Genomic DNA, 23,471 nt, shown 5'->3' with positions numbered 1-23,471 from the left:
CCAGTACCCTATGTTCACCCCTTTTATCTGGTTATGCTATATTTTGTACGAAGTATGCCTTGCGAGGTATCATTTGAAAACTCATAATCTGCTGAATACTATTATCCTGCTGAAATGTGTATAACAACACTGCGTGTAAAATTATGAGACTTTGCTATGTGACTGTTACTGAAACATGTTGTAAGTCTGGGTAACACCCACAAACCAGTTTTCAGAGACAAAGACACACAGGCAACCCTAGACAGGTATCAACAACGTCAAGTGGGCTGTCACTTAAGCAGCCATTCTTCAGCAATGGGAAGGTGTAAACAAGAAATTTACATTTAATCCCAGATACAGTTTGAATCTTCCGTACAAAGGGGACTGTTTGTCTACACCCCGGCAGGGGGTAATCCTCAAAGAGAGGAGGGTATAAAAATAAGAAAAAGTGACCTCCACATGATCCCTCTCTTCTCCTCCCATCTCTCTGCTCATGACATCAATGAATACTTGAAGAACATTAAACTTGGGGTGGGGGGGCAGGGGGAATGTGTCCCTGGCTGGAAAGGAATCCAGCCTGTGAACTGTTACAGCTTATGGTGAGAGAGATATTCATTCACTCATTTAGGGGTTAACTTGCAGTTTCACCTTTTAATTTCTTTTGTAACCAATTCTGACTTTTATGCCTTATCTCTTGCGATCACTTAAAAACTCTGTCTCTAGTTAATAAACATGTTTTATTGTATTATGTAAGCCAGTGTGCATTTCGACTGAATCTCTACTTAGGTCAACATGGCTGGTGCATAATCATTACGCAGTGTTGGAATGACAAACTATCAATGAGCTTGTGCTGTCCAGGGGGTTACTGCGCAGTACAAGATGCACATTTATGGGGAGAAAGGCTGGGACTGGGGCTATGTGAGTGTCACCCTGTATGTAATTCACGGCTGGGCATAGCATTCATGTATTCAGCTGGGAGTGATTTCACACGCTAGTGGCTGTGTGTGCAGAGCCTGGAGGGGCAGCTGTTCCCCAGCTAAGCAGTGTAGAAGGTATCCCAGGCTGGAGAGCTAAGGGGACCCAGCAATTCCGATTGCACCCTGGGGAATATCACACCTTAGTCCCTATAGTCTGCATGGCAGGAGTGAATGGGAGGCCAAGGGAACCATCTCTCCCGGAGAGGTGGTTTGTGCCATATCTGCGGCTCCTGGGTAGGAGTCTCCTATGTGAAGCCTGGGATAGAGTTCTCCCTCTCCTCAGGAAACCTGGGACAGACTCTCGTCCCACTCAGAGCTACAGGAGAATGGCTTTTCTCACGCATCAAGGGTACAGCTGAAAAGACACAGAGAGGAGCTGATAGCTGGGCCACGGAGCACTGCCAGCTAGAGAATTTTAGCTGCTTCATTGGTGTTCTCTTTTGAGAACTATGGGCCAGATTCATGCTGGCTGCGTTATGCCATTCCAGCGATGATCTGCGGCTGCTTTGTGGAACTGTAGTGTGGCCCTATCTTAGCTAGTTAATTGTCATGCCTGGCCACAATATTTCTCCTTTCCATTCTGTTGCCCTCTTTCTAATTTCTCCTCTGAGACCATGTGACTGACTCAGTCATGTGGGACATTAAGCTCTTATATTTCGTAGCAAAGTGAACTAATGTGCCATCTTCAGGCTGCCAAGAAAACTGCTACCCATGCAGATTGGAATTAAAATGATTGTTCACAGTGTTTCCTCTGCTGCTGTCACCACGTTGCACTTTCATACACAGGATTTCTCCCCTGTCCTTTTGTCCCATTCTGCCCCTCTGGCAAATGGAATTATTTTATCTTTGCAAAAATGGAAAGTTGTCTATAAGCAGTTGTTTATGGCAAGAATTCAGAAGCCACATTTTGTTGGTGGTGAATGAACTCCCTTCCTTGACATCTCTGAATCCACAAAATAAAATGGGGCAGGTCCTCAGATGGTGTAAATTGTCATGGCTCCATTCAGTGGCACTGAGGATCTGCCCCATTCCCTTGTGTGAAACAAACAGTGAACCGGATGTCATGATGACAGAGATTTTCATTCGAAATTAAGTCTGAAAATCATAACCACTAAATACACCAAGATGGAAGAAATGTGATAGTGCTGATATTAAACTGATTATATTGAAAACTTGGTTGCAAACTAAAGCTGGTCAAACTGTTAGTTACAATTAATATTCATTTCAAATTGGCTTGTTTAGCAAACAACTTCCAAAATATTCCTGATTTTCACCAAAAGTGTACATCATTTGCAAATGTTCACTGATTCATGCGGACAATTTTCAGTCCAGGGCATGTTTGTGAACTCTGTTCTAACTGGTGGACTGGGTTTTGGACATGTTATTGTTTGTAGTCCCTGATTGGATGGCTTAACTATGTTCAAATAAGAGAATAACAGTGAATAATGAACTTCCTGGTGTGAATAATCATCCAGACCCGAATTCTGGGAAACTTTTGGAATTGATAGCAAATAGTGCAAGCCCACAAATAAAACACAAGCAAACTTAAGGTTTTCACAAAAGTTAAAGGTTTCAGAGTGGTAGCCGTGCAGTCCTCACTTACAGACAGTCCCCCAACCTAAAGCAAATATTTACCAGCAACCACACAACAAAAACAGTAACCCAGGAACCTATCCTTGCAACAAAGCCCATTGCCAACTCTGTCCACATATCTATTCAAGGGATACCATCATAGAACCTAATCATATCAGCTACACCTTCAGGGGCTTGTTCACCTGCACATCTACCAATGTGATATATGCCATCATGTGCCAGCAATACCCCTCTGCCATGTACATTGGCCAAACCGGACAGTCTCTACACAAAAGAATAAATGGACACAAATTAGATGTCAAGAATTATAACATTCAAAAACCAGTTGGAGAACACTTCAGCCTCCCTGGACACTCAATTACAGACCTAAAAGTCACAATTCTTCAACAGAAAAACTTCAAAAACTGACTCCAATGAGAAACTGCAGATCTGGAATTAATTTGCAAACTGGACACCATTAAATTACGCTTGACTAAAAACTGGGAGTGGATGGGTCATTAAACAAACTAAAAACTATTTTCCCATGTTAATTTTCCCCCTACTGTTACTCACACCTTCTTGTCAACTGTTTGAAATGGGACATCCTGATTATCACTACAAAAGTTTTCTTTCTCCTGCTGATAATAGCCCACCTTAATTGATTAGTCTCATTAGAGTTGGTATGGCAACCCCCATTTTTTCATGTTCTCTGCGTATATATATCTTCCTACTGTATTTTCCATTGTATGCATCCGATGAAGTGGGTTTTAGCCCACGAAAGCTTATGCCCAAATAAATGTGTTAGTCTCTAAGGTGCCACAAGTACTCCTGTTCTTTTTACAGAAGTTAAAAGCACTTACCAACTAATTTCTTTTGCTATGAACCCAGCTCCATTGCATACAATATTTTACAACCACTGGCCTTTTGAAACAGGGCAGAAGTAACTCCCTATTCAGAGACTACTGGGATTAAGATGAAGTCTCAGAGTGTTAGCATCAAAGAGGCTGTATTTTTTTTTTCTTGGCTTCTGAATAAACTAGTGGTAGAAATAGTGGTAAAATGAAGTGGTAAAAATAGAGCCCCATGAATGCAAATGTTCCATGGTAAAAGCTAATAGCTACTATTTCCTATATTAGCACTAACCACCTCAGCAGAAACAGATGTACTATATCAAACCATAACAGAGTTCCCACCAACCCACACAGAGGGAGATTTTCCAATCCATGCTGATAACGAGTCCAAAAATAGAATCCGGCGCTAAACATCCGGCGCTAAACGGCTCTAGACAGTTAAACAATCAGCAATGAAAAGCCAAGCTTGGCCGGACGGTACTGAAACCCCAGGAGAGGTCATTCCAGTGACCTCCTGAACGGTTAAAGTGAAGTACGTCATTCCTCCAGCTATGGAGGGTTGGCTCTCCCCTCCCATCAGGAACAACCCTGGCAAGGACAAAGTCACTGCGTGCGATTTGGCTAACTTGCCGCCACATTGGGCCCTTAGTGGCTTGTGGTTTGTGATGGCCAGGCAGAGGGGGCAGGAATGACGGCGTGGAGCCTAAGGATCGTTGGGGAAATCCAGTTTCCATCCAAGCCTGCCAGTCTGCAAGGCAAGCTGGCTCCTCACATTCCTCCCTGAATTCGTCTGGCTGCCAGTCTGGCCCTGCAATAATACCTGGCTCTTCATCTTACCTGCTTTCATCAGTAGATCTCAAAGCACTTCACAGGCTTTAATGTCTTTATCCTCACAACACTCCCGTGAGCTACAGCCGTCCTATTATCCCCACTGCACATGGGGGGAACTGAGTCACACAGTGGCTAAATGACTCACCCAAGTATTTTGTGATATAGGAGGGAATAGAACCAGGGTCTCTCAAGCCCTAGGCTCTAACCACTGGACAATCCTCCCTTTCTCGGCGATGCAAGCCAAAAGTCTGAATCATAATGGGCTTGCTCAGCGGGCCAGAGCTGCAGGGACAAATCCTCTGCTGGTGACAATTGGTGAAGCTCCATCAGCCCCATTTACACCAACTCAAAAACTGGCCCTAGTGGAGCAGAGGAAACGTGGAGACATTGAGCAGGGGTTTCACTCACGTTACGCCCAGAGGGACCAGGATTATTCATTCACACAAAAGGTTCACATGGTGGAGGGAAGGTTGCTGCCACACAGCTACTGCCCCTGGCTGTCCCAACCTGAACCTTAGAAAACCAGGGACTGCTCAGGTGAAGGCTTCCCACATAATCACTCTGACCTCCCACCAGCCAAATATATCATTAGGTTTACAACCAATGACAAACCAGACTCATATCCCCAGGAAAGGGGGAGATAAGGTAGTGCTACCAGAAAAAACAAAACACAAACATTGGAAAAGCAGGTAACCCTTTCCACACAACACAGCCACATCACCTTAACTCTGCCCTGGTAGGGAGGGCAACATAACAGACCCTTACCACTTGTAACAACCTGCATGGAACTTGGAGGGAGTAGCACAGCTTGCAGGAAGGAAGAGTTTGGCGGAAGCACCAGGAAGTCCATCTGTGTACACATGGCTGGAATGCTAGCTGCCGTTGCGCACCTCTGTAAATAATTCTCTTAATAAAGAGCCAGTTTCATTTTGTTCATGTTGTTACCCAGGACACGGTACATGAAACCCCCCGCGTTAAACAAGCCTGCCAATTTCTCTATGCCACCCCCCACAACTTCAATTCAACATTTCAATTCAAACAGCTGCAGGGATGCTTAGGATGCGCTGTGCAAGCGCATTGATTGGAGAGCACCTGCTGCTGGGCTGCAGACGGCACACTTCACAAGACGGCTGAGGGAGGAAAAGGTGCTGAGAACTCCCAGAGTGACCTCTTCAGAGGGGGATCAAAATAAATAAGGTTGTGTGGCTACAGCACTTAGAAAAATTACCTCTAAGAGAAACTGTGCTGAAGTAGCTGCCGCTGCTCCGTAATGCTGAAGCTGGGAGGGATACTATAGATCTGCTACCCACACCCTGGATCCATGGTTACAATGGTATCCAACTGCGACACTGATCAGTGGGTGATGTCCTGGGCACCTGCACCTAGCTCAAATCAACAGGCTTTGCTGGGTGACTTTCACAGCGCAGGAGTATGTGTGAGACAGAGAGCGGAGTACGGAAGATTTAGCCTGTGTCCAGAGAGGGGGCCCTGCCTGTGTGAGGGTCAAAAAGGGCAGAACTCGATTTAATAAACGTTTCTTTCCAGAAACTGGCCTGGCTCTCCATGGGACACACGACCGCTCCCGGGGCCTGCATGCCCCAGGTGCTGCCCGTGAGTGACAGAACCTGTCCCTCTGGGTCCCCAGTGTGAATCCTGCCCAGCTCAGCAGGGATCGACCATTATTCCCATCTCATGGGGCTTGGTGGTGAGATGAGATGAGATGAGTTTGCTGAGTCCCCCCATGCTTTGCTCTAGCCTGTGAGCTCTGTGGGCAGGGACTGTCTCTTGCTCTGTTTGGACAGCAAGGCTGGGCTCTCTAGTGAGAGCTTCTGCACTGGGAACCAAAATCACTCGGCTTGGTCTCCCTGGGGACAGTTGGCAGCGCAGCAATTGTCACAAACCATGGGGTGGGCAGGGCAGAAAATGTAAAAAACATGAGTGCATTTTTTGTTTTTTTAAAAAAAGATTTGTTGTTTTTTGACCTTTTGGCAAGCACTATATCACAAACACTGCAAATGGCTCGGCGCTGATTCTGAGCTGTGCAGGGGGTGGTGCCGTTCTTATCTTTATGATCAGGGTTGTCATTCATGTGCTTGCTTAGACGGAGGGCTCTCAGCCCCTCCTCAGCAGCTGAGCCAAGGTAGGCATCAGGAAAGTGCAAAGCAGGAGCAGAATCAGCAGGGACAGGGTTAATCCCAGAAGCAAGTGTCCTTCATTAGTGACCTTCCACCACCCTTGCTACAATCTTAAATCTCATCTCCAGCTTAGAGTCAGAGAATCTGGGGCTCCCGCTGAACGCAAGCTGAGCATACCAGAGCCCAGGCACCAAAGCAAAATGAAATTGCTCCGACATTGCACCAGCTACTGTAGACTCTGAACTTTCTGGGTTTTACATGAACAGTCTGGACGTGGCTGGCCCCTCACAGGGGCGTGTATAGGAGGGAGGCTTCCTCAAGCCCTCCCACCACTTTGCGCATGGTGCGGCACATAGTAATGTGACCAGATTTAGATGGAGGCAGAATCTGAAAACGAAACTTTTGAATGGTGCTTCCTGAAAGCCAGACTGACTGGAGTGGAACAAATATTGCTATGGCAGAAACATTGTCTCTCTTTTTAACAGGGTGAGTAGAAATGGGCAGGTGCCCATGGGGAACATGGCAAAACCTCCAGTGCATGAATGCAAGGTGGGGATTGAACGAGCACGTAGGTCTGTGCGCACCCGCTTCCCTGCCCATGCCCACTGGTAGTTTTGCATGCACACTCTTCAACTGTAGAGCGGCTCACAGTACAAGCCAGCACTGGGCTTTTACCAGCTTATCAACAAATAGGTTGATATCAACAAATAGGTTGGACATTAGGAAAAAGTTCCTAACGGTCAGGGTGGTTAAACACTGGAATAAATTGCCTAGGGAGGTTGTGGAATCTCCATCTCTGGAGATATTTAAGAGTAGGTTAGATAAATGTCTATCAGGGATGGTCTAGACAGTATTTGGTCCTGCCATGTGGGCAGGGGACTGGACTCGATGACCTCTAGAGGTCCCTTCCAGTCCTAGAATCTATGAAAATGTCAATACTTCAACAGCTCAGCTACCCAGAAGAGATGGTCTTACGGGAATTCCAGTAGAGAAACACCTTGGGAATCCCCGGGGTACAGCTGGGTGGGAATTTTCCATCCAAATGATTTTTGGATGGAAAAAGCAATTTCCACATGTAACAGGGCAGTCACCCCGCTCTGGTCTGGAAGGGGTTAAAAACAGCCCTGGGAAAGGGCTGCCCCAGGGACCCAATCAGGAGCGGGCTTGAGGCAGCCAATCGGGGCCAGGCTGCGCCCTATAAAAGAGCTGCAGAGCTAGCATGCAGGGGACAGCCTCACTCTAGCCTTGGAGGGAGAAGGACCTGGCTGCCTGGGAGCAGGGTACCCAGAGCGGTGCTGGGGAGCTCCAGCCTAGCAACCCCCAAGGCTGCAGGCTTGGTAAAGGCCCAAGGCAGGTACTGGGGCTAAAGAGGTGTAGGCCGGGGATAGGCAGGTCCAACCTCCTTGCCAGTGATGAGTGGTCATTACAGACTGCCGTCTGCCCCAGTGTGCGGGGGCTAGATGATGACTGGCAGTAGTCACTGAGGCAAGGTGGGGATAAAGGGTTGGGGGTTCCCCTAGGAGGGGAGACCCAGACTGTGGGGGTACTGCTGGGGCAGAACCCTGAGGTAAAGGGGCACCGGGGTCGGGGAGGGACATGGGGCCTGAGGCAGGTGAGCCACCAGCCCGCAGAGGGTGCTCCAAGGCTAAAAAAGAGCTAATTCCCAGATGGCCAGCAGGAGGTGCCGCACCGGAGAGTCTGTGAACTGCTACACCACAAAATTCAAATGTTCCCATTTTCCCATTTTCTGTCAGGAAAATCTAAATGAAGTCTAGCACACTCCCCGTCATCCAAACCCGCGTTCTCCACATCCCTTCCTTGTTCCCCACCATGAGATACAAGAGATGCCCGCCCTCTGCAGCCCGCAGTTCCTGCTGGGGGCCCAGGCAGGGCGTCGGAGAATGTGGAGGTTCAGATAATAGAGCAGAGACCCCCAGCCAGGCCTGAAGGAGGAAGAAGAGGATGAGCTCCTGGCAGCGGAGGAGGACAGCCTGCTGCCGAATAGCTCCTGCGGCACTGCAGGGTGCCCTCTGCAGCCCTGCTGTCATGGGCGTGAATGAGCAGGGCGGTGACAACCGGGCTGCAGAGGACTCCCAGAGCTGCCGCAGGGCCGGTGACACTTGATTCCTGCAGGCTCAAGGTGCCGAGAAGGCTGCAGTCCTGACTGGGGGGGTCTCTGCTCAGTCCCACCAGGACTGCTGCCTCCCCCCGACACCTTGCACTTGCAGGGATTGGGTGCCACTGGCCGTGCGGCAGTGCTGAGAGCCCTCTGCAGCCCTGCTGTCATGGAGGGGGGTGTGAGCGGGACAGAGCTGGGACCCCTAGCCAGGGCAGCAAGGAGGAGGAAGACAAGCCCCTGGCTGCGGGGGAGGCCACCCCACTGCTGAATGGCTGAATCATAGAATCCTAGGACTGGAAGGGACTTCAAGAGGTCATCTAGTCCCGTCCCCTATACTCATGGCAGGACTAAGTATTATCTAGACCATCATGCCCTTGAATGTCTCCTGCGTCCCGGTTATCTGAGTAAAATCCATGTCCCCATCACTGATTTGTTCCTTAGGGTGACCCCCCCCATCCTTTATTCTAAGGGACGTCCCTTGACTCACTTATTTCATTGATTTGTGGCCCAGGTAAGGGAAGGCTGAATCAAATCCTTGCAGAGCAGCATTAAGCAATGTGGTATTATTGATTAAACCTTGTCTTTGGTGTTGAATTCAGCCTGAAGAAACCTAGTCTTTTACCAAAATCTAACCACAAAGCTAAGAAAAAAAAGTGTTCCTTAGATGTTGTCCTAAGACTGCACTGAACTGCACACCTGAAATAAAAATCATGTCTGTGGCTTCATGTGGAAGACGTTACCAGTTAAAACATGATATTAAATATTCAGACGTTTCTCCACCCCATGTGTCTCTTTTCGTACATGTCACACAGGCGAGGAAATGCTTGGTAGAATTTAGAAAACTTCTGGAAAGTGAAAGTTCATTAATAGCTAAGTAAACAGCAAATGCCCCTTAGAAGGTTCAGTGAATATTGTGTGCAGGGGAAAGGGTGGGATGTTGAAAAGTGGCAGCCAGTTCCTTCTTCTCCCAATATCTTAAAAATTGTGGAATTTATTACGTCCATACCTACCTCAAATACAGCAGTGGGAAGGATATTTTCTTTGTGTAGAGTGACTTAGACAGATCACAGACCTACTAACTATTGATTCTGTTAAGACTGAGCATCAAATTAAAGTTAATTTCAATTGAACATGTCGAGTTTTATGAATTGATTTCAGAAAACAAAGATGTATTGACATGTATCAAAACTCATAATAGGTACCATTTGGAACATTACATTGAAGCGGATGATAATCGCATTGTATACTTGAGGGCAGCAGAAATGTACACTTGAGAGAAAAACACAGGATATTGCTAAGGGAAATAGTGTTTCCCTAAAATGTCCCTTAAAATAATGCACAAATGTTTTTCCTTGATTTCCATCCAACAAAAGTGGTCAACCAATTTCCCACCCAGCTCTAACCATGAGAGATGTAGGCAGCAATGGGATGGAAATTCCAGTTTCTGCTCAGCTTTGTTGGTGACTGTCTTTTGATGACTGCTGTGACAAGCTGTACCTCGGGGAAACACCCTGCACCCCCATGTTCATCCTTATAATATGATTGTGTGATATCCAATGCAAAGTTTGTCATGTCGGGTGTCTTCGGAAGGCTCATGATGCACTGAGCATTGTTGTTATTGTAATGTTATAGGTTGTCATTTCATGTATAAAGTTATGAGGCTGAAAATGTATCCTCATGGCTTAAAACAAACCCAGGCAAAAACTCTCCAGGAACAGAGGGGCAGTTCACACCTCATCAGGGCATGTATGGGACAAACCCAGCCCAGCCTCACAGGAACAAAGGACACTGGCCTAGGCAGCAACAAAGAATCTGTTGGACTCTCGAGTGAGTCACTCCCCTTCCCTTGGTCAGTTTGGGACGACGATGAGGTAATGCTCACCTGACTGTGAAGGGGGGTGGCAAAGCCAAGAGGGAAGAAAGAACATGATAAAAGGGAGAGATGTTTGCCAGGCTCTCTCTCTTCCACCTCCATCTACAGACACCACCACCAAGCGACTGAAGTGCTGATCAAAGGGGAGAGCCTGGCTGAAGGGCAACCAGTCAGCCTGTGCTGAGAAGCATCTAAGTTTGTAAGGGCACTGAAAGTGTTAAGATCAGCTTAGAATGCATTTTGCTTTTATTTCATTGACCAAATCTGACTTGTTGTGCTTTGACTTATAATCACTTAAAATCTCTCTCTTTGAAGTTAATAAATGTGTTAGTTTATTCTACCTGAAGCAGTGCGTTCAGTTTGAAGCATGTCAGAGACTCCCCTTGGGATAACAAGCCTGGTACATATCAATTTCTTTGTTAAATTGATGAACTCATATAAGCTTGCAGCGTCCAGCAGGCATAACTGGACACTACAAGACGGAGGTTCCTAGGGTTGTGTCTGGGGCCGGAGATATTGGCTAGTGTCATTCAGTTGCACAATCCAAGCAGCGGCTGGCCAAAAGTGCTCACTGACGTAACTGGGAGCAGCTTACATGCCAGAGGCTGTGCGTGAACAGCCCGGGAGTGGGGGTCTCACAGCGGAGCAGGGTAAGGCTGGCCCCCAGAGTTGAGGATTGGAGTGACCGAGCAGATCACCGGTCCAGATAACACCAGGGGAACGTCACAACTGCACTGAAGTCACAAAACTCAGCTGCAGCTGGCTGCCTTGTGACGACACTGACACTGATGAGAAGAGTGTGTGGACCTATACAAACTTTGGCAAGCATGTGCGGTAACTAGGGCAGTCAACTAATCACAGTTAATTTACATAATTAACTCAAAAAAATTAATTGCAATTAATCACAGTTTTAATCACACTGTTAAACAATAGAATACCAATTGAAATTTATTAAATATTTTGGATATGTTTCTACATTTTCAAATACACCTCTACCCCGATATAACACGACCTGATATAACACGAATTTGGACATAACGTGGTAAAGCAGTGCTCGGGGGAAGGGGGGGCTGCGCACTCCAGTGGATCAAAGCAAGTTCGATATAACGTGGTTTCACCTATAATGCGGTAAGATTTTTTGGCTCCCGAGGACAGCGTTATATCGATGTAGAGGTGTATATTGTATTCTGTGTTGTAATTGAAATCAAAGTGTATATTATTTTTATTACAAATATTTACACTGTGAAAATGATAAACAAAAGAAATAGTATTTTTCTATTCACCACAAACAAGTACTGTAGTGCAATCTCTTTGTCCTGAAAGTGCAACTTACAAATGTAGATTTTGTTGTTGTTACATAACTGCACTCAAGAACAAAACAATGTAAAACTTCAGAGGCTACAAGTCCACTGAATCCTACTTCTTGTTCAGCCAATCACTCAGACAAACAGAGTAACAGCCGTGTTAGTCTGTATCCGCAAAAAGAAGAACAGGAGTACTTGTGGCACCTTAGAGACTAACAAATTTATTAGAGCATAAGCTTTCGTGGACTACAGCCCACTTCTTCGGATGCATCCGAAGAAGTGGGCTGTAGTCCACGAAAGCTTATGCTCTAATAAATTTGTTAGTCTCTAAGGTGCCACAAGTACTCCTGTTCTTCTTTTTTCAGACAAACAGGTTTGTTTACATTTCCAGGAGATAATGCTGCCCGCTTCTTATTTACAATGTCACCAGAAAGTGAGAACAGGCACTTTTGTAGCTGGCATTGCAAAGTATTTACATGTCAGATATACTAAACATTTATATGCCCCTTCATGCTTCGGCCACCATTCCAGAGGACATGCTTCCATGCTGATGACGTTCATTAAAAAAATAATGCATTAATTACATTTGTGACTGAACTCCTTGGGGGAGAATTGTATGTCCCCTGCTCTATTTTACCCGCATTCTGTCATATATTTCATGTTATAGCAGTCTCGGATGATGACCCAGCACATGTTGTTCATTTTAAGAACACTTTCACTGCAGATTAGACAAAATGCAAAGAAGATACCAATGTGAGATTTCTAAAGATAGCTACAGCACTCAACCCAAGGTTTAAGAATCTGAAGTGCCTTCCAAAATCTGAGAGGGATGAGGTGTGGAGCCTGCTTTCAGAAGTCTTAAAAGAGCAACATTTCAATGCGGAAACTACAGAACCCAAACCACCAAAAAAGAAAATCAACCTTCTGCTGGTGGCCTCTGACTCAGATGATGATAATGAAAATGTGTCGGTCCGCACTGCTTTAGATTGTTATTGAGCACAACCTGTCATCAGCATGGATGCACATCCCCTGGAATAGTGGCTGAAGCATGAAGGGACACATGAATCTTTAGCGCATCTGGCATGTAAATATCTTGCAACACCAGCGACAACAGTGCCACATTCCTGTTTTATTTTTGAATGCAGTTTTTGGTACATAATTCTACATTTTAGAGTTCAACTTTCATAATAAAGAGATTGCACTACAGTACTTTTATTAGGTGAATTGAAAAATACTATTTCTTTTGTTTTTTACAGTGCAAATACTTGTATTCAAAAATAAATATAAAGTGATCATTGTACACTTTGTATCTGTGTTGTAGTTGAAATCAGGATATTTGAAAATGTAGAAAACATCCAAAATATTTAAATAAATGGCATTCTATTATTGTTTAACAGTGCGATTAATCACAATAAATTTTTGTAATCGCTTGACAGCCCGAGTGGTAACTGCACATTTGAGGTCTGAAATCTTCAGAGCTGGTAGTGTCAGTCTGGAAGTGATCGCTGCTGAAGAAGGGAGTGGGGTTGGATATAATTTGTCAACAAAAAGCCAGGTCCTGTGTTAACTGGATGTACTGCTGTTGATGCATTTTCTTGTTGCTGTTCTTTGGATGCTGTTAAAGCCACCACAGCTGAGTTAAAAGGCCTGACTGGTTAATTGGATTGTGAAGGCATAGCAGTGGGCACTTGGATTGCCTGAGAAGAAGTGAAAATTCCTCATCTGCACTGTGCTGGTGAGATGGAACCAGTTGTCAGTTTCCAGCTGCTTTCATACAGTTGGAGAATTTTAAAGAAAAGCAATAACAAAAAAGCAATCTTCCAATCCTGTGGCAGCCCGAGGGGGCTGGATGCTTTGATCCTGGCAAAGTCATGCTACCAGCACTGGAATTTGCTAACAGCTTTTCCTTTTCCATTAAACTGATTCTCTAGGAAAGTTGCTGAGAGGGATGCTGCTTTGCGGGAATCTACATTGGGCTGGCGCTAATCATGACGAGTGCTGCAAAGGCAGTTTGGGATGAAGTTCTGTTATTGAAAACAGCTGTCAGAGACTCAGGCCCTATCCTCACTGTTTTATTCCCTGATTAATTCAGGGTAATTAGGCAAGAAAATAAACATGTATTTTATTACGCAGTATCTAATTGCCAGGTCTGTAATTCCCCGGGTTGTCCTTATTTCCCTTTTTATAGATAGGCACTAGATTTGCCCTTTTCTAGTCTTCTGGAATCTCTCCCATCTTCCATGACTTCTCAAAGATAATTACTAATGGCTCAGATATTTCCTCAGTCAGCTCCTTGAGTATTTTAGGATGCATTTCATCAGGCCCTTGTGACTTGAAGACATCTAACTTGTCTAAGTAATTTTTAACTTCTTCTTTCCCTACGTTAGCCTCTGATCCTACCTCATTTTCACTAGCATTCACTATGTTAGACGTCCAGTCACCACCAACCTTCTGGGTGAAAACTGAAACAAAGAAGTCATTAAGCACCTCTGCCACTTCCACATTTTCTGTTATTGTTTTTCTCCCCTCATTGAGTAATGGGCCTACTCTGTCTTTGTTCTTTCTCTTGCTTCTAATGTATTTGTAGAATGTTTTCTTGTTTCCTTTTATGTCCCTAGCTAGTTTGATCTCATTTTGTGCCTTGGCTTTTCTAATTTTGTCCCTATATACTTGTGTTGTTTATATTCATCCTTTGTAATTTGACCAAGTTTCCACTTTTTGTAGGACTCTTTTTTGAGTTTTAGATCATTGAAGATCTCCTGGTTAAGCCAAGGTGGTCTCTTGCCATATTTCCTAGCTTTCCTATGCAGTGGTACGGTTTGCTCTTGTGCCCTTAATAATACCTCTGAAAAACTGCCAACTGTCTTCAATTGTTTTTCCCCTTAGACTTGCTTCCCATGGGATTTTACCTACCAACTCCCTGAGTTTGCTAAAGTTGCCTTCTTGAAATCCATTGTCTTTATTGTGCTGTTCTCCTTCCTACCAGTCCTTAGAATCATGAACTCTACCATTTCATGATCACTTTCACCTAAGCTGCCTTCCACTTTCAAATTCTCAACCAGTTCCTCCCTATTTGTAAAATCAAATCTAGAACAGCCTCTTCCCAGTAGCTTTCTCCACCTTCTGAAATAAAAAAAAAATTATCCAATACATTCCACGAACTTGTGGGATAATCTGTGCCCTGCTGTGTTATTTTCCCAACAGATGTCTGAGTAGTTGAAGTCCCCCATCACCACCACCTCCTGAGGTCCCTTCCAACCCTGATATTCTATGATTCTATGATTCTTCCTGGGTAGGTGGCCTGTAGTAGACCTCTACCATGACATCATCCTTGGTTTTTACCCCTTTTATCCTTACCCAGACCTTTCAACAAGTCTGTCTCCTATTTCCATCTCATCTTCTGTCCAAGTGTGTACATTTTTAATATATAAGGCAACACCTCCCTTTTTCCCCTGCTTGTCCTTCCAGAGCAAGCTGTACCCTTCTCTGCCAATGTTCCAGTCATGTGTATTATCCCACCAAGTCTGCCAACTATGTCATAGCTGTGTTTATTTACTAGCATTTCGAGTTCTTCTTGCTTATTCCCCATACTTCTCGCATTAGCATACAGACATCTAAGATCCTGATTTGATTCCCGCCCAGTTCTGTCTTGTCTCTCCTTTATCCCTGATATAACAGCCCAGGCTCCCCCAAATTCCAACACTTCTCCCAGGTCTCCATGTTTTTGACTTACCTGTGGGCTTTGATCACCTGCCCCCTTCAAACCTAGTTTAAAGCCCTCCTCACTAGGTTAGCCAGTCTGTATCCAAATATGCTCTTCCCCTTCCTGATCATCCCTGTTTTACAGCTGGAGAAGTCGAAACACAGAGAGGTGGAGGGACTACCTGAGGTCACCCAGCAGACCAGCAGCAGAGCTGGGACCAGAACTGAGGTCTCCTGAGTTTAAGAGCTGGGCACTAGTCAGTAGGCTACGCTGCCTCCCTGACTATGGTGAGTTCGGTTATTTGGCCGGCTTTGTAATAGTTCATTAACTTTGAATAAGTGTCAACAAATACAACATGAGACAAAAATCTAATACTGCAGGGGCCTGCAAAATGACCAGCTACTTCAGAGATCAGCTGACTAGTCAGATTTGGCCTCCTGTATAGTCCTACTGTAAAGGGAGATGGTTGGAGAATGGTTTTAATTCCCACGGAAAGTTTCAGCTTTTCATCTGTAAAAAGCAGCTGCTGGTGGTACTCCTTCCCTAGCTCCCAGGGATGCTAAATCAACTCACACCTGTGAGGGGCTCATGGAACCTGGAGGCTTATCCTGCAGCCTTGTTTTTTTAATTCCTAAGAAGGGTGGGGAAGCTCTGGGGAGGCGACATGGATTATATTGAATCCTCTGAGGGCAAAGAGTCATGCAGGCTCCACATAGTCACCAGCTGAGCCCTGAGCCCAGCGGAGGGCAGGGGGAAGGTTATAAGTGGGCATTGGAAGCAGCCAGGGGATCTCAGCAGCTGATCAGCACAGAACAAAGGGCTGTCGCTGAGAAAGCTGATCCTAGCAGCGGCTGTAGATTCCCAATCCTGTTGGAAGCTGAGGATGCACTTGACTATTGGCTCATAAACTGGAACTGCTGCTGGCTGGGACTGTTTCACTGAGGAGATTTTGAAGGGGGCTGAGACACTGCCACTCTCCTCAAGCTCTGGGAAATCCAGGCCCCGCACACACCCTTGCTTTTGAGGCCACACTAGAGAAACTGAGAACTCCTCCCTGTGAGATCAGAGGGGCTGGGGCTGGCTGTGAGTGTGTGCCAAAGTATTAGGGTGTGTACGGTCTGTCAAAGCTGGCACTGAAATATAGACACTGCAGCAAAATGGGGAAAATCTGTACAAAGAACACCTATAGGCTTGCTGCCTAGTAGCTTGTGTTGGAAAGTTATCCCAAAGTGTTCCACATGCCGTTTGCCCGCAGGCGTTTGTGTGTATTACTAAGAAACTGTCTCTCTTTGAAGCTGACTGGGAACCATTATTAACACTAAGGCCTGGTCTACACTACGGGTTTAGGTCGACTTTAGCAGCGTTAAACCGAATTAAGCCTGGACACGTCCACACAATGAAGCCCTTTCTTTCGACTTAAAGGGTCCTTTAAACCGGTTTCTTTACACCACCTCCGACGAGGGGATTAGCGATAAAACCGGCCTTTGCGGGTCGGAATTGGGGTAGTGTGGACGGAATTCGACGTTATTGGCCTCCGGGAGCTATCCCACAGTGCTTCATTGTGACCGCTCTGGACAGCACTCTCAACTCAGATGCACTGACCAGGTAGACAGGAAAAGACCCGCGAATGTTTGAATTTCATTTCCTGTTTGCCCAGCGTGGAGAGCACAGGTGACCACGCAGAGCTCATCAGCACAGGTAACCATGATGGAGTCCCAGGATCGCAAAAGAGCTCCAGCATGGACCGAACGGGAGGTACGAGATCTGCTCGCCATATGGGGAGATGAAGCAGTGATAGCTGAACTCTGTAGCAGTAAAAGAAATGGAAAAGTATTAGAAAAGATCTCCAAGGCCATGAAGGACCGAGGCCATAACAGGGACACACAGCAGTGCCGCGTGAAAATTAAGGAGTTACGGCAAGCTTACCACAAAGCCAGAGAAGCAAACGGAAGGTCCGGGGCAGAGCTGCAAACTTGCTGCTACTACGCGGAGCTGCATGCGATCCTAGGGGGTGCAGCCACCACTACCCCAACCGTGTGCTATGACTCTCTCACTGGAGAAACACACAGGGAAGACGGTTCGGGGAACGAGGAAGATGACGATGGAGGTACTGTAGGTAGCTCACAGCAGCAAGGAAGCGGAGAAACTGGTTTCCCCAACAGCCAGGATATGTTTGTGACCCTGGACCTGGAACCAGTAACCCCCGAACTCACCCAAGACCCTCAGGGCACACAGGAGACCTCTGGTGAGTGTAACTTTGTAAATATTTGTAAACATTACCAAAAAAAAAGCAAGCGTGTTTAATGATTACTTTGCCCTGGCAATCACGGCCAGTACATCTACTGGAAAAGTCTGTTAACGTGTATGGGGATGGAGCGGAAATCCTCCAGGGATATCTCCAGAAAGCTCTCCTGGTTGAAATGGGGTGATTTTATTAAGGGGACATTCAGAGGTGCCTGTTCCTGCTCTTCTGACCAGAAATGTTCCCCGCTGTTAACCACGCGGTGGGGTGAAGTGATCATCCCAGAGAATCGTGTGTGTGTGTGTGGGGTGGTTTACTTGTGTTTGTGCCGCATGTTAACCGGGAAACCGCAGCCCCCTCCTTTTACATTGAAACCCCATTTTAAATGGACAACCCAATTCATCCTTGATATGGGAAATGCGCTGCTGTTTGCAACCTTTCCCGCATGTTAAGAAGGTTAAAAAAGCCAAAACACTGTGGCCTACCATGGCTGCCTGCAAGCCGAAATATGCGACCTTGTAATGAAAGAGTGTACCCATTGTTCTCTAAAATGTGTCTTTTTTAACCACCTCTCCCTTCTCCTCCACCAGCTGCAAATGTTTCTCCTTCGCAGAGGCTCGTGAACATTAGAAAGAGAAAACGTAGGACGAGGGACGATATGTTCACGGAGCTGCAGATGTCCTCCCACGCTGATAGAGCACAGCAAAATGCGTGGAGGCAGTCAATGTCGGAGATGAGAAAAGCCCAATATGAACGAGAGGAGAGGTGGTGGGCTGAATCGCGGGATGAACAGAGCAAGTGGCGGGCTGAAGACGATAGGTGGCGTCAGCTTGCAGACAGACGGCAAGAGGCAATGCTCCGTCTGCTGGAGCATCAAACTGATATGCTCGAGCGTATGGTTGAGTTGCAGGAAAGGCAGCAGGAGCAGAGACCGCCGCTACAGCCCCTGTGTAACCAACAGCCCTCCTCCCCAAGTTCCATAGCCTCCTCACCAAGACACCCAAGAACACGGTGGGGGGGCCTCCGTCCACCCAGTCACTCCACCCCAGATGATCGCCCAAGCATCAGAAGGCTGGCCTTCAATAAGAGTTAAAGTTTTAAAATGCAGTGTGTCCTTTTCCATCCCTCCTCCCCCACCCATCCCAGGCTACCTTGGCAATTATCCCCCTACTTCTGTGAGGAACTAATAAAGAATGCATGAATGTGAAAAAACAATGACTTTATTGCCTCTGCAAGCGGGAGGGGAGGATGGGGTGGGGTGGTTGGTTTACAGGGAAGTAGAGTGAACTGGGTCGGGGGGGGGGGGTTTGGAGGGTTCATCAAGGAGAAACAAACAGAAGTTTCACACAGTAGCCTGGCCAGTCACAAAACTCGTTTTCAAAGCTTCTCTGATGCGCACCGCGCCCTGCTGTGCTCCTCTAACCGCCCTGGTGTCTGGCTGCGCGTAATCAGCGGCCAGGCGAGTTGCCTCAACCTCCCACCCCGCCATAAAGGTCTCCCCCTTACTCTCACAGATATTGTGGAGCGCACAGTAAGCAGCAATAACAATGGGGATATTCTTTTCGCTGAGGTCTGAGCGAGTCAGTAAGCTGTGCCAGCGCACTTTTAAACGTCCAAATGCACATTTCACCACCATTCGGCACTTGCTCAGCCTGTAGTTGAACAAGGCCTGACTACTGTCCAGGCTGCCTGTGTACGGCTTCATGAGCCATGGCATTAAGGGGTAGGCTGGGTCCCCAAGGATCACGATAGGCATTTCAACATCCCCAATGGTCACTTTCTGGTCCGGGAAGAAAGTCCCTTCCTCCAGCTTTCGAAACAGAGCAGAGTTCCTGAAGACGCGAGCATCATGTACCTTTCCCGGCCATCCCACGTTGATGTTGGTGAAACGTCCCTTGTGATCCACCAGGGCTTGCAGCAGCATTGAAAAGTACCCCTTGCGGTTTACGTAGTCGGTGGCTTGGTGCTCCGGTGACAAGATAGGGATATGGGTTCCGTCTATGGCCCTGCCACAGTTTGGGAATCCCATTTCAGCAAAACCATCCACTATTGACTGCACGTTGCCAAGAGTCACTACCCTTGCTATCACCAGGTCTTTCATTGCCCTGGCAAATTGGATCACAGCAGCCCCTACCGTAGATTTGCCCACTCCAAATTGATTCCCGACTGACCGGTAGCTGTCTGGCGTTGCAAGCTTCCACAGGGCTATCACCACTCGCTTCTCAACTGTGAGGGCTGCTCTCATCTTGGTATCCTGGCGTTTCAGGGCAGGGGAAAGCAAGTCACAAAGTTCCATGGAAGTGCCCTTACGCATGCGAAAGTTTCGCAGCCACTGGGAATCGTCCCATACCTGCAGCACGATGCGGTCCCACCAGTCTGTGCTTGTTTCCCGGGCCCAGAATCGGCGTTCCACGGCATGAACCTGCCCCAGTGACACCATGATTTCCACATTGCTGGGGCCTGTGCCTTGTGAGAGGTCTATGTCCATGTCAATTTCCTCATCACTCTCGTCGCCGCGCTGCAATCACCTCCTCGCCTGGTCCGGGTTTCGCCTTGGCATGTCCTGGCTCTGCATATACTCCAGGACAATGCGCGTGGTGTTTATAGTGCTCATAATTGCCGCGGTGATCTGAGCGGGCTCCATGATCCCAGTGCTAGCTATGGCGCCTGGTCAGAAGAAAGGCGCGAAAGTAGTATCTGATGGACCAGGAGAAGGAGGGAGGGCGGGAGGGAGGGAGGGCCGAGTGACGACATGGCGTACAGGTACAGGAACAGGGAGAAACACAAACAACTGTCACACAGAATGGTCCCCCCAAAGATTAAACTGAAAACCCTGGGCTTAGCAGGCCATTGATTTCACGGAGGAAGGGGAAGCAAATGAATACAGAACAAATCTATTTTTTACATCTTAAGCTGGCAGCCGACGGTGCAGCATGAGTGATAGCCTCTCCAATACGATGATGACGGTTACCAATCATAAAATCATCTGCCAAAAGGCGAGGGGCTGCTGCTGTGTAGCAATGCAGCCCCACGTCCGCCAGCACCCAGCATCGCCCTCGGCCTCTTCTGGGTGCTTAGCAGACAATACTGGGCAATTGGCAGAAAATAGTATATTACGACTGGTAACCATCATCATCGAAACAGTAGCATGTCTGCCCAGGTGGCCATGATTGACAGCCACACCAGTACGACGACGATGGGTACCAGTCATAATATACCATCGCCTGGCAAGGGGCTGGTGCAATGCAGCCCTACGGCTGCCAGCCCCACGACTATCACTCATGCTACACCGTCTACCGCCAAAAGGCAGTTAGCAGCTGCTGCTGTGTAGCAATGCAGTCCCACGTCTGCCGGCACCCAGAGGACATATGGTGACGGTGAGCTCAGCTGACCTGAGCGGGCTCCATGCTTGCCGTGGTATGTTGTCTGCACAGGTAACCCAGGTAAAAAGGCGCGAATCTATTGTCTGCGTTGCTGTGACGAGGGGGGAGGGGCCTGACGACATGTACCCAGAACCGCCCGCGACACTGTTTTGCATCATCCGGGCATTGGGATCTCAACCCAGAATTCAAAGAAAAGGCGCGAACCGCTTCTCGGCTCTCTGAGCTGTGGCGCAAACGTAGTATCTGACGGACTAGGGGAAGGAGGGAGGGGGGGCCGAGTGACGACATGGCGTACAGGCACAGGGAATTAAAATCAAGAACGGTGGCTGTGCATCAGGGAGAGACACAAACAACTGTCACACAGAATGGTCCCCCCAAAGATTAAACTGAAAACCCTGGGTTTAGCAAGCCGTTGATTTGACAGAGGGAGGGGGAAGCAAATGAATACAGAGCAAATCTATTTTTTACATCTTAAGACGACGGTGCAGCGTGACTGATAGCCCTCGGCATCTTTCTGGGTGCTTGGCAGCAAATACGGGGCGGTGTATGACGATGGTCTTCAGGCCTATTGTACGAGCTGCTGCTCAGGGAAGACTCTGCTAACGTGCGATGACCCGACTTGTAATAGGCCGGCTAACAGTCATAATACACCATCTACTGCCAAAAGGCAAGCCCCACGGCTGCCAGCACCCAGATCACCGATGAAGGCTACCAGTCTACTGCACCGTCTACCGCCAAAAGGCAGTTGGCAGCTGCTGCTGTGTAGCAATGCAGTCCCACGTCTGCCGGCACCAAGAGGACATATGGTGACGGTGAGCTCAGCTGAGCTGAGCGGGCTCCATGTTGTCTGCACAGGTAACCCAGGTAACCCAGGTAAAAAGGCGCGAATCTATTGTCTGCCGTTGCTGTGACAGGGGAGGGAGGGGCCTGACGACATATACCCAGAACCGCCCGCGACACTGTTTTGCATCATCCGGGCATTGGGATCTCAACCCAGAATTCCAAGGGGCGGCGGAGACTGCAGGAACTGTGGGATAGCTGTCGGATAGCTACCCATAGTGCAATGCTCCGGAAGTCGACGCTAGCCTCGTACTGTGGATGCGGTCCGCCGACTAGAGCACCTAGAGCATTTTATGTGTGGACACACACAATCGGCTGTATACAACCGATTTCAATAAAACCGGCTTCTATAAATTCGAACTAATTTCGTAGTGTAGACATACCCTTAGATTCAGGGCTTTGCCTATCATAGCTCTGAGGTTTAACTCTGTATAATACCCTATGGAAAAGTCCTGGGAAGAAGACAGAAGTCTGACCTGTGCTTCATCAGAAACATACACTGAATTGCAGCAAAGAGGAGTGTAAATATATTATCCCTGCACCCCTCTGGCCTGTTACACTCGGATTCTTCAGCCCTCGAAATAGACAGAGCTTCACATCATGCTTTATGTTATTACTGTTAACTTTACCTCACTAGATCTGCAAGCACTAGTATAGATGTGGAATCCCTATCTTTGGGTATATTGCATTCTTTTCTACAAACACAGTTCCACTGCTAGAAACACAATTAAAATTAAAGGAGCAGGACTTATTCCCCCTGAAGCATTGTTACAAAGCATAACGACCCTCTGGTTGGCTCTAAATGCATCACATTGCTCAAGCTTCCAATATCTGCAAAGTGAAAGATTGTGGCTGCAGTGGTGTAACCAGCCCATCTGTTTTGTCTGCTAATATGACAGGAGGAAATCAATTAGCCAAGTTTATAAACATGCTTTTTCTTCACCCTGGTGAGCATCTCTGTATTAAAAATGCCCCATGGGCTCTATTCAGAGTCAAGAGAGCCTTCGCTACCCTCCAGTTTGCAGCTACAGTTACATGAGTTGCCACTAATAGACAAGCCAGCCACTCCCATGGGGGTTAGACCTGATCCATTTGCAGTGATTTTGCTTCCCAATCAAATTAAAACGACTGGGAAGCCAGATTCCCTGGTCTGTGAAGACTGCGTTCCCCTGCTCCAGCAGCACCGAGCTGCCTTATACACAGCTCACTGGGCCAGTGGAGGATTCCTCCTGCTTAAGGGAATCCCCCAGGCCTCTCAAGTGCACCAGATTTTGTGGGACGTTCCACAGCTGGTTGAGTCCAGCTGCTTGTTCTGCTGCATGGCAAAAGCAGGCAATATTGTGCCGGAAGAGGTATCTCCAAGAAGGTGTCCTGTGCTCTAGGGGAAGGTGGGTGGGAACCATTCATCCAAATCTTATCTCTATCGCCTGTGCCTCATATTGCTCTGCACTTCATAGTGCGTATTTCTGCACTAAGCTTCAGACCCTGACCCAAGAAGCTATGCCTCTAGGTCTCGGTGCTTTTGAAAATCCCACTGGGCGCCTACCTGAATCTTTAGGGACATAAATACCACTAAAAATCTGGCCCTGAGTCACTTTTGAAAATGGGACGTAGACTCCTGAGTCACTTCGGTGCTTTTGGAAATGTTTTCCCAAGTGACTT

Source organism: Malaclemys terrapin, chromosome 17 (genome assembly GCF_027887155.1).
Source record: "Malaclemys terrapin pileata isolate rMalTer1 chromosome 17, rMalTer1.hap1, whole genome shotgun sequence".
Classification (NCBI taxonomy): domain Eukaryota; kingdom Metazoa; phylum Chordata; order Testudines; family Emydidae; genus Malaclemys; species Malaclemys terrapin.
This window is presented reverse-complemented; position numbering follows the sequence as displayed.